General features: G+C 44.0%; 1 pseudogene; it reads right to left on the reverse strand.

Moving 5' to 3' along the window:
* Positions 1–791: 791 nt before the first annotated feature.
* On the reverse strand, positions 792–3,370 carry LOC128109015 (tubulointerstitial nephritis antigen-like; annotated as a pseudogene).
* Between the last annotated feature and the right edge of the window lie 8,792 nt (positions 3,371–12,162).

The raw sequence follows: 12,162 nt of genomic DNA on the forward strand, positions 1-12,162 counted from the left end.
GCCTCTCTGAGACAGCAGGTTTTTACCCAAGCCTTTGAATCTTGAGTCTTATTTAGAAATAGAATGATAGAGATTTAGTTAAAGCTACCTTTAATGGCAGTGACAGAGCCGGTGCCTTCGGAACAGAATTCCTGCCAGGCTGTGGCCTGAGTTGCCAGGCCAATGCTAGAGAAGTAGGCAGGTAACTGCAGATTCGCAATTACTGCCTGAAATAGCAGTAGATTAACTGAGCCGAAGTTAAAACAAGATGATGGAAGTGAGTCAGCTCATATGCCTTAAGTCATGGGGGTATCGAGCAAGCTGCTGAACTGCAGTCAGGAAGTGAGGCTGTTCAGTGAGTTGATGCTTCAGGCCTCTGAAGGGATGAAAGCGACAGTAATGCCAGGAGATAAATTTGAATTCCCGAAAAGCCCAAATTATTCTTTGTACTTCTCTCTCTTTTTCTTTCTTCCTTCCTTCCTTCCCGCCTTTCTTTCCTCATCAATACTTTGGTTTTATTTTAACATAGCGATAAGAAAAATAAATATATTTAAAGACTAGAAAACACTACTGAAGGTTTTGGAAAGATATAGCCAGAATGGGGCCAAGGAGCAGAAACAACCAAAAAGAAAAAAAATAAGAAAATGGGAATGGAGTTGAGTAGTAGGAACATTAGGGTGTCTTAGCTCTTGGGCTGCCTGGCCGGGACCTGGGATCTACACTCCCTTGCAGTTTACAAACCAGGCCCTCTCCAGTGCGGCTGTGGTGCTTGCAGGCTCTACTAGCCTCACATATCCTTGACTCCCGGGCCGGGTGCAGCATTAGTGGATCTGTGGCCGGGAGGGGGCAGGAATTAGCACCTGGTACCCTGACTGTACCCAAGGCTTCATCGGTTGTTGGCCTCAAGGTCTCTTCCGTGGCTGAGGACCCCACCTAGCGGCTGTGACTCATTGATACCCCATGTCCTCCATTCCCACACCGCCCCAGACGCCTGGCACGAAATTCGCACTCGTTGGTGCCACAGATTCACACGTAGCCACTCTCACTCCACCACGGACCACAAGAGTTGGCAGCAGTCCAGCATTTGATCGTGCTTCCATCTGTCAACGTCTCTTCTCCCACCCTATGATCTTGACGGAGTGAGTCCCACGTCTGCAGTACTGCTCCAGCCTCCCTTGGCTTACATGTGTGTGACTGTAGATGCCACTCTGGTACAAGACGTCCTCATGTACTTCCACGAGTGCTTGAATGGGACCATTCTCCATTAGCTTCTCATCAGAGCCCAAGCGGTAAGCAGGTGTGACATGGTAGATGCCTTTAGAATCAACCTAACTATTGGAGCAGTGGGAAATGGCCTAGCTTGGTTTTGCTCACGGCGCTGGAATGGGTAACCATTGTAAGACACCACCCCTTGGCACCGCAGGTACCACCGATGCACCTACCTCAGCAGCCCTGCTGGTGGTGGGTATCACAGAAGAGCAGGTTCTGTGGCGATAGAATGGATGTCATGTGTCCCAAAGAATGGATGGAGACCTGGTCAGATGCAACACCTGCTATGGGGAGAGCTCAGGGGCCTGCAGTTGCCCTGGTAGTACTTACCCTTGGCCCAGCACCGTGTAACGCCCTCACGCCTGGTCATGCCCCAGAAGGCACTATGGTTCCCAGCCTGTCACTCATAGTTGCCCCAGATTGATGGCATTAATTGTGTCCAGGTCCACTAGACATGGTTGCCCTTTCTCCTGGCAGGTGCATCGATTGCAGCTGCCTCAGTGGGTTCTGACGACTGGTAGGTGCGACCCCCATGCATGCAACCCAAATGCCAGCCATAACATTCCTGTGCCCTTTGTCACTCAGATGAGTTGGAACTTGCACATGGTGCATGCATTGAAGGACCTTGAGGAAGAAACTGAAGCCCAGGGAAGGTAAGCAACTTGTTAAGATAGCACAGTATTTTCAGATGGCAGCCTGTACTTATTTCTAATAGGCATTTTTTTTTCATTTAAAATATTTACTGTATCTGTGATTTAGAAATAGATGGGGGGGGCTTGTTTTTGTTTTCAGACAGAGTTTCCCTCTGTGGCTTTGGCAGGGCTAGAGGTTGCTATGCAATGACTCACCTGTCTCTGCCTCCAGAGTGCTGGGATTAAAGGTATGCACCACCAGGTCCTGTTAGAATTAGATTTTAAAACAGTATCTTGATGCAACAGGCTGGGACAAATGGCTAACTGAGGTGCCTATTTAACATATCAAAGCAGTTACTAGCCTCAGTCTCCCTTGGTCCCTGCTCACCAGTACCTGTTATAGTCATCCTAGCTGGCATAACCCACCCCCTACTCTCAACTCTCCAGCCCCTGAGCTTCCCTTTCCTTACCCCAGCGTCTCTGACTCCAGTATAACCCAGCCTTTTTGGTGTCTTCTTGGTCCTCTTGGTCTCTTGGTGCGTTTGGTTCCCAGGTGTTCTCTTTGCTCCTCTCTCTTCTCTTCCTCTCTCATCACCCCACCTCCACCCCCACTCATGACCCGGTCCACTCTGCCAGCCTGGTTCACTTTGGACCCTTCCAGATGCCTCTGGTTGTTCTCTCTCTCATATCTACAATAAACCCTCTCCTCAACCATACCTAGGAGCAGTCATGTCCTCATGTTTTCATTTATTTGGTGCCAAAACCACAGGATTGGCATATATGATCTCCCTTCTAAGAACTCACGAGGCCACTCGGAACTAAGCTGCTGTTTGACTCTGGTATACATGGATCCTTTGTTCCTGCTGGCTTCTGCCACCCATCAAATTGTAGAGTCTGACTCTACACCATGTGCTTCCCACCATGTGCTCTAACCATTCCTCTCCTACTCCGACTCTGTGTCTTTCTAGCTTCTGGAACCTACTCTGTCCTCCGGGGCCTCGTGTGTCCCCACATGGCCCCACGTGGCATAAGTACACTTACCCCTTCCCTTTGTCCACCTCTTCAGCTGCTTTCTCCTCTTCTCTTGTACCTTCCCTCCCCTAGGGGCTGCAGTCCCCCAGCCTCCTCAAGCCTTTGCAGGCTTCTGTAACCCTGCCCTTTCTGTCTCTTAACTCCATCCTGGAAGTCAAGCAGCTTCTTTTGCCCTCCTGATCCTATAACTGTGACCCTTTTCCCCACCGCCCCCTCAGAGATGCCTGCTCTGTCTCTTCCTTGAGCTCTCCTGGGCCTCTCTTCCCTCAGGAGAAGTTCCTATATTTTGCTATCCTGTTCCCTCTCAGCTTACTACTGAAGTCCTGCAGCTTCTCAATGCTCTCCTGGACTTCTCTCTGTCTCTCAGATCCCTCCAGATGGCCCTGCAGCTTCTCCATGCCCACCTGGACTTTTCTCTGTCTCTCAGCTCCCTCCAGATGGCCCTGCAGCTTCTCCATGCCCACCTGGACTTCTCTCTCTGTCTCTCAGCTCCCTCCAGATGGCCCTGCAGCTTCTCCATGCCCACCTGGACTTCTCTCTGTCTCTCAGCTCCCCCTTGGAGCTTATCGGAACTCTCTCCATGGAGTTTGTTTTGCAACCCTTTCTCCTTCCCTCCTCAGACTCAGTGATTTCATTAAAGCTCTACTGTAGTAGAATTCTCTTACTACAAATGGCTTGGCCTCAGTACAGCTCAATGGGCAAAGATGGCCCACTTGATTTCAGATTTTCTCATATGCTAACAACTTCTGCCACCGCACAAACAAATGGCCACGGAACCTCTTAGACCTAAGCCTTTTCTGATCTCCACTTCTAAGTCTCTCATCTCTAAGAGTTCTACTTTCAACTCTTAAAAAAAAACCCTTATCTCAGCCGGGCGGTGGTGGCGCACGCCTTTAATCCCAGCACTGGGGAGGCAGAGCCAGGCGGATCTCTGTGAGTTCGAGGCCAGCCTGGGCTACCAAGTGAGTTCCAGGAAAGGCGCAAAGCTACACAGAGAAACCCTGTCTCGAAAAAACCAAAAAAAAAAAAAACAAAAAAAAAAAAACCCTTATCTCTACAACTTCCCTGCTCTCAAAAAATCTATTAGAACTATGCTGTAAATATCTCATGATTTGTAAGTTCATTGGGTATGATTAAAAAATCTGTAACAATTGGGCGTGATGGCACACTTCCTTAATCCCAGCACATGGGAAGTAGAGGCAGGCAGAGCTCTGTGAGTTCAAGGCCAGCCTAGTCTACAGTGAGTTCCAGGACAGCCAGAGCTGTTACACAGAGAAACCCTGTCTTGAAAAACAAAAAAAGGAAACAAGAAAATCTGTAATAAAATTTAGCTTAAAACTTATAATAAAAGGATTATAATTTAAAAAGCTATACATGGGTAATCTTAATTTGCTACAACATTCTATATATGATTCAACTCTTGTTTAGAATATATTATATATGTAACTTGGGTTCAACTCTTATTTAAAAAGTAGATGTACTTTTAAAAAGATACTTTTAAGTAACAACCATGTGATTCACCTCCATCTTGGCAGATGACCTCACTCGGATGGCTGCAAACCTGTGGCTGGCAGCCATCTTTATTGAGATTAAAAAGAATCCACACAACAGGGATAAAGCTGTAAAATCTTAATCTTCTAAAAGCTACTCACTTGTTGTAAACTGCTAAAGATAATTAAGACATGCAAGTTAATGCACAGTTACCTTATAAATGATCAATTCTACAACCCTAGGAATTTCTTAATCCAAAATGTTTTGGAGATCTGCTGTTGCTTCCTTAGTGTAAAGGGAGATACACTGATAAGCCAAGGGCTCGGTAGGACTGAGAAGTTTTATAATTGTTGCTTTGGCTGGTTTATACCACATAGTCATCTTAACCAAGACGGTGGTGAGGTTACATTGTATGTACTCTTATGTACTGCTCCAAGGTGTGGTTGAGGAGGCTTATTGTAGATATGAGGGAGAGCACAGTCAGAGGCATCTGGAAGGGTCCAGATGAACTGGGCCATGAGAGAAGGGGGCGGCAAGAGAGGAAGAGAAGAAAGGAGGAGCAAAGAGGGTACCTGGGAACCAGGAGAGCCAAGAGACCACATAGCCAAAATAGCTGAGTTGAGGGAAGGAAAGTGAAGCTGAAGGACTGGAGATGCTTAGGGTAGGGGGCAGGGTATGCCAGCCTGGATGACTCTGTAACAGGTACTTGCAATGCTAAGAGATGCTGGGAGAACCTGGCAGCCAGCATCTGCTTCAATATGTTAAATATGCACCCCAGTTAGCATTTGTCTCAGGTTTCTTTGAGACCTAATGGCAGTCATATATCTTCCTCTTAATTAAGACAAGCAAAGATTCTTCTTGACCAGAGAACTTTGCCTAACACAATAGTTCTGGAAACAGAAAATAAAATGGCCCCTGATACTCTCAATTTCTCTGGTTCCAACAGTCAGAGTCAGGGATAGGTTAAGCACCTGTGTGTTTAACTGGAGATACTATCCCTAAAGAGAAGAAAATAGAACTCAACTCAACTGGATTGAGTTCTAATAAAAAGGTGACAAAGGCTCTAGACATTGTTGCAAGACTCAGTTCAGTTCAATTCCATCTGTCACTCACCGGAAGAAGCTCTGTGAAGAGGCAAAGGAAGCCAGGGACTTGGTCCTGCCTGTCCCTGCAGCTAACTGCATATCTGTGGTGGCAGTTTTCTGATTTAATCTCCTTGGCTGGTTAATTAGGGTATTGACCATCTGCAAAGTCTTCACCAGTTTCAATATAATACAATTTGACATTTATGCCTAAATCTGGGTTATTGAACTGCAAGTTTGAATAGCCAGCAATAACTGGCTGCAGGTCATTCAGTTGTTCAAATGACCAATACAACTAGGTTAAAATCATGTGCTGATTATTCCAGAATCTTGATCATTTACTGGTTTAACCATGAGTCAGTCCTTTTGATTGATTTAAATACATTTGAAAATGCTATAGTTAGTTTGGGGCTGGAGAGATGTCTCTTAAGAAAGTAAGCCTGCCGGGCGGTGGTGGTGCATGCCTTTAATCCCAGCACTCGGGAGGCAGAGCCAGGCGGATCTCTGTGAGTTCGAGGCCAGCCTGAACTGCCGAGTGAGTTCCAGGAAAGGCGCAAAGCTACACAGAGAAACACTGTCTCGAAAAACCAAAAAAAAAAAAAAAAAAAAGAAAGTAAGCCTAACCCTCCTTGAGCAGTTGTGTTCCATCATATAATCTGGCTGCTTTACAGCTATCTTGACTAGTACCACATGGTTATTTTGAAAATTCTCCTCCACTCGTGTGTCTGATGCCTTGCTTTTTCATATTTGCAACTCCATCTCTGTCCAGTCTTCAAAGGTTAGTTTCTCAGTGTTTCCTCTCAGACCTTTCCCTGTAATTATATTTGTTGTCCTTGGAGGATTTCATTCTCATCTACAACAGTATAGTGGTAAATACTTACCAAACTGCTTTGGATGGTGGCAAGGAGGGCTGACTTGTAGTGTATGCTGATGTCTGTGGTGTGCATATTTTCATGCAGCCAATAGCAGGCTACCAAACACTGACCATGGAGTAGGGAAAAGATCTAGCTAGCTCTAGCATGCCACCTAATCTGTCATTTCCACTGCCATCTACATGCTGACATCCATCTGTTGATATTCCCATGCCAGCAACAGAAGCAGCAGCAAGATGAGAAGGCAGAGGCCAAACACAATGAACTTGTAGCTCAACTAGGGGATACTGTAAAACAGGACACTGGAAAGAGCAGCTTCCAGCGTTATTATCCTATAGTAACAAGTGTGCTAGGGAAGACTAACCATATGTTATGTTTCTTGGGGCCTCGGTATACTCGCGGATTACACTTCAATATTTTGGTTATCTAAAAAGAACCTTATGCCCTCAAACTGACTCATTCTGTATTCTCTGAATCTCCACATACAGTCAGTCACAAAGCACTACCAGTTCTGTCTCCCAATTTTTTCTTGAATTCATCTTTTCATGTTCATAGCCATTCACTCCCTCACTGCAGGCCCTCATTCGGTCTCAATTGCTTTGCTTGGAGAATCTCTCAACCAATGCCCTTGACCCTGTCACATTCCTAATCAGTTTATGCACTGCCTTGTTACAGAGCAATTGTCAAACAGAAAGTTACTTCAGTTGCTCTTTTCCTAAAAATCCTTCAGAATAAAATCCAGATTCCTAGCCGGGCGGTGGTGGCACACGCCTTTAATCCCAGCACTCGGGAGGCAGAGCCAGGCGGATCTCTGTGAGTTCGAGGCCAGCCTGGTCTACAGAGTGAGATCCAGGAAAAAGGCGCAAAGCTACACAGAGAAACCCTGTCTCGAAAAACCAAAAACCAAAAAAAAAAAAAAGAAAAAAAAATCCAGATTCCTTAGGGCAGCACAGATGCTCCTTCATGGTCTACCTGTTAACTCTTTTCTAGGCGAGGTTATCTAGAGATCAAAGGATGACTTGGATATCCCTACCTTCTTCTCCACCTTATATAGTTTCAAACTTTCATGCCTTTCTTCCATTATGATGCTCACTTCTGGTTTTTGTCTTCAGTTTGTGGAGTTTTTTTTTAAGGAAAGAGTTGGCGCTAATCAAACCAAGGGTCTCAAGTGCTCTACCCCTGTGATATGCCCCGTCTCCTCTTCCATATCTGATGGTTTCTTCCTACTATCTTCTCCCTCATCTCCTCCTTACATGTTATTTTTCTCCACTTTAGTCCTCAGAACTCTTTTTATTTTATTGTTTAAAAGATGTATTTATTTGTAACCATGTGTATGGGAGAGCATGGATTCCAGAGGTATCTGACCTGGAACTCAGCCAACTGATATGGTGCTGGGCATCAAATTCAGGTCCTCTGGAAGAACAATATATGTTCTTAGCCACTGATCCGCTTCTCCATCCCAGAACTCTCTTTTTTAAGGTCGCATATTTCTGTTTTATTCTTCTCCCTAAAGTTGAATTATGCTTTTGCTTCCAGATCAGACTAATCTTTGCAATACCTGCACAAATATCTCTTCTCTGTCTTAAGCTCTGAAGTTGATCAGATTCTCATCTCTGCATACATCTGTATCTCAGTTTGTGTCTCCAATTATCTTACAGAGTCTTGTAGCAGTTACCTAAGTCTGCCTGAAGTAGTAGCTTAATACAGCAGTCATTTATTGTTTGTTGCTCACAAGTCTGCAGGGTAGTGGGAATTGCTACTGACCTGATCTGGATTCAGTAGTTCTTGGCTGGGCTCACTTATATGGACATGAGTTAGGACAACTGGGGCACCTAGGAAGCTGGCTAGTTTTATGACAACTTGACACAGCCAGAGTCATCTGAAAGGAGGGAGCCTCGATGGAGAAAATGTCTTCATAAGATCAGTTCTAGGTAAGCCTGTAGGGCATTTTCTTAATTAGTGATTGATGTGGGTCAGCAGTCCATTGTGGGTGAGGCCATCACTAGGCAGATGGTCCTGGTTTCTATAAAAAAAAAAAAGTAGGCTGAGCATGAGGAACAAGCCAGTAAGCAGCACCCCTCCATGGCCTCTGTATCAGCTCCTGCCTGCAGGTTCCTTCCCTACTTGAGTTCCTGCCCTCACTGTTGTTGATGATAAACTGTTATATGGAAGTGTGAGTGAAATAAACCCTTTCCTCCTCTTGCTTTTGGTCATGGTGTTTCATCACAGCAATAGTAACCCGAAGACACTGGGTATAAATGATCTCACCCTCTCTGATAAACTAGTCCTGGTTTATTCAGATGACAGGTAGGAAGAGCTCCAAATGAGAAAGCAGAAATAAGTCAAAGCCTCTTGAGTCCTAGGATTAAAATTAATATACCACATCACTTCTACTACATTCTATTGGCCAGAAGTCACAGAGCCAGCTCAAGATGCAGTGATATATACCACTTCTTAATGGAAAAGCTTAAAATTCACATTCTAAGAGATGTGGCTATTGAAGGGCTATTGTAGTCACTGTTGCATGTAGTGGGTAGCCATTCCAGCTTTGATCTGGAAGTTCCAACCCACATTGAGGCTTCAGCAACTGTCACGCCTACAAGGCGGGGCCAAGGGAGGACCCTAGAGACCCGAGATGGAGATGGGTGAGCGCTCTCTCTGTTCCTGGACCCTAGACGGTGGAGGTTGACCGAGCAGAGTTCCAGAGAACACCGCTGGACTGCGATACACCTTCCCTAGACCCCGCGACCTACCTATACCTTCATTTGTAAGTTACCCACTAAATAAATCTTCCTTTTAGCTATGTGGAGTGGCCTTAATAATTTCGCCAATAGTTTCAGTCTACCACATAAGCAAACCTAGAGACCTCCACAATAATAGTAGATGGTGGTGATGTTAACAATAGTAATTATAATGATGGCAGGTTATGTTTGACAAATATTTAACATATACTTGCCCCAAGCTAATGTCAGGGAAAAGACAGATCTTGCTTTGTGTTCAAAGCTTTATCATAATCATCTTACTTATTTTGTACACATCAGTTTCCATTGACATCTCTTTTCCTGGTTTATACACATCTATCTCATCTTCTGGGCTTCACAAAGTGAGAACTCTGGTATATTTTCCTCTTCTCATAAGAATATCAGCCCTACTGTATTAGGACTCTGTCCTAATGACCTCATCTAGCCTTACTGAGGCTCTCTCTTCAAATATAGTCACATTGGAGGTTGGAGCTCCACATATGATTGTGAATAAGAGTTGGCTATTGTAGTGGTTTGAATGAGAACCCCCCTCTCCCACTGCCATAGGCTCATATATCTGAATGCTTGGTCCCTAGTTGGTGGAACTGTTTGGAAAGGGTCAGGAGATGTGACTTTGTTAAGGACATATATCATTGAGGGTGAGCTTTGAAGTTTCAAAAGCCCAGGCTATTCCTAGTTAGGTCAATAACTCACTCTCCCTGCCTCATGCTATGGATCAAATGTAAACTCTCAGCTACTGGTCCAGCGTCATGCCTGCCTGCTGCCATGATACCTGCCCTAATGGTCATAGACTAAGCCTCTGAACTTTAAACAAGTACCAAATAAAATGCTCTTTTCTAAGTTTCCTTGGTCATGATGTCTCTTGACAGCAATAGAAAAGTAATTAAAACAGATGTGGACACAATTTAGTTTCTAATAACTGCACACACACACACACACACACACACACACACACACACACACACACACACACACAGAATAGCTAGCATTTTTTAAAAGCCAATATTAAGTGTGGAAAACTGGAAGGACAAGAATTCTTGTATACTGATACTGAGGCCTTAAATTAGTACTACCACTTTATAAAACCATTACATTGCAGAGTCTCATAAAGCTGAATTCATGCTTAGCCTATGACCAGCATATTTGGCTTCTAGGAATTTTATCTATCTAACAGAAATTCATATGTACCTTCTCTAAAGGACATGTATTAGCACATCCACAACTATTCATAATTGGAAAGAACTCAAATGTTTGTTCATAAAAAGGATATATAAATTATGACATATTCATATACTAGGATATTATACAACTATGAGGTTGAATGAACTCCATCTCCTTCCCAGTGTCAGCAGGAATACAATTCATAAGCATAATGCTGACTGATGGAAGCCAGGAACAATTCTAATTAGAGTTCAAAAGCAGGCAAAACAAATCTCTAGTGTTAGAAGTCAGGCAGTGAACACTCGAGAGGGAAGCAGTGCCTGGAAGGAGACAGGAGGGAGCCTCGAGGACACTGGTTATGTATGCTATGAGCTGGTTTCTGGCTACACAGCTGTGTTTAGTTCATGAACATTCATTGAGCTGAATACTTACGTGCATGTTTCAGCACATATTTTATACTTCAATAAAGTTTTCTTTAAAAATATTCTATAGACTCCACATTGTTCTAGAACAATATTCCAATGCTTCTCCCTGGTCTAAGGCCCTTTATAACCTGGTCCCAAACCCCCCTTTCCAGCACCATTCCTGCTAACTCTGGCCAAGTCTCAGCACAAGCAAGCCATCACTAATACCTACAGTGCACCATGTTCTTCATAGTCCGCTGATTCCATCTCTCATAGCCTGAGTACTCTCCCCACTTTAGCTAGTTGGTTAACTCTGTTTCTGAGTACTCTCCCCCACTCTATCTAGTTGGTTAACTCTGTTTCTGAATACTCTCCCCCACTCTATCTAGTTGGTCAGCTCTGTTTTAAATGGTAAAAAGCAGGTTGAGCATCAGGATTCTCTACCAGGATCTACCAGGAAATTTTTCCTCAGTGCACACAATTCTGGGCAATTACTGTTCTGTTTCTCCTAACAGCCTGTGTATACTTGCCCTTAATCCATTGCAATGTTATTGTTGGTCCAAGAGCAAAGTGTCATGAAAGCAAAGACTGTATCTTTTATCTTTGTATATGTAACATAGAAGACAACATCCTGCACATAGCAAATGCCCAATATATGACCAGAATATGAAAAGTAACAAGGTTAATGACATTTAGCTTATAGCCAGGTACAGCCAACCTTTTGACACTGTACCATGGTGTTGTCATATACAAAGTTCAGACACTACTAAACTGCACAACCAAGTTCAAAAGAAAAAAAGAAGTTGTAATGTTTTGAGAAATTTATGATGGGGGTGTGCATTTGCAAGTATCCTTGTCTACACAAAGCCCAGGGCCGTCAGTTGAACACACTGCAAGGACATTTTAGTTCTGTTACAAAATTTGTCTTTAGCCAGTTTTGTAAGAAAAGTGTGTGTGTGTGTGTGTGTGTGTGTGTGTGTGTGTGTGTGTGTGTGTGTGTGGTGGTGTGTGTTTTAATGGAAACTAGTTGGGTACAGTGTCCCACACTTATAATCCCGTAACTTGGGAGGTGAAGGCAGGTCGGAGAACCAGAAGAGTTTAAGGTCATTTGGGGCCACATAGTAAATTGGAGGTTAAAGCCAGGCTGTAATACATGAGATCATACCCGAAAGGAAAAAGAAAGAAAGAAAGAAAAGAGTGAGAGAAAAAAAATCTGGCAGTACAGACCACAGATTTACTTTACAATGAGCATTTTGTTCCCCCATAAACTCATATATCAGAGAAATCAAATACACATTTCCACATTTCTTAAAGTGTATAATAGTGACATTGCCCATTCCCTAAAGACTTGTTGCAGAATGATTGTATTCCTCTGGAATACGGGTGAAGTGTTACTGTTCCTACTTGGCTACAAACTCATGACATTCCTCTAACATCTAGATTGGCTGTGTTTCTTGGTTATATGCCAGAAATTCCTC

The sequence above is a fragment of the Peromyscus californicus genome, unplaced genomic scaffold, assembly GCF_007827085.1.
Source record: "Peromyscus californicus insignis strain IS unplaced genomic scaffold, ASM782708v3 Scaffold_13__1_contigs__length_99412109, whole genome shotgun sequence".
Lineage (NCBI taxonomy): Eukaryota > Metazoa > Chordata > Mammalia > Rodentia > Cricetidae > Peromyscus > Peromyscus californicus.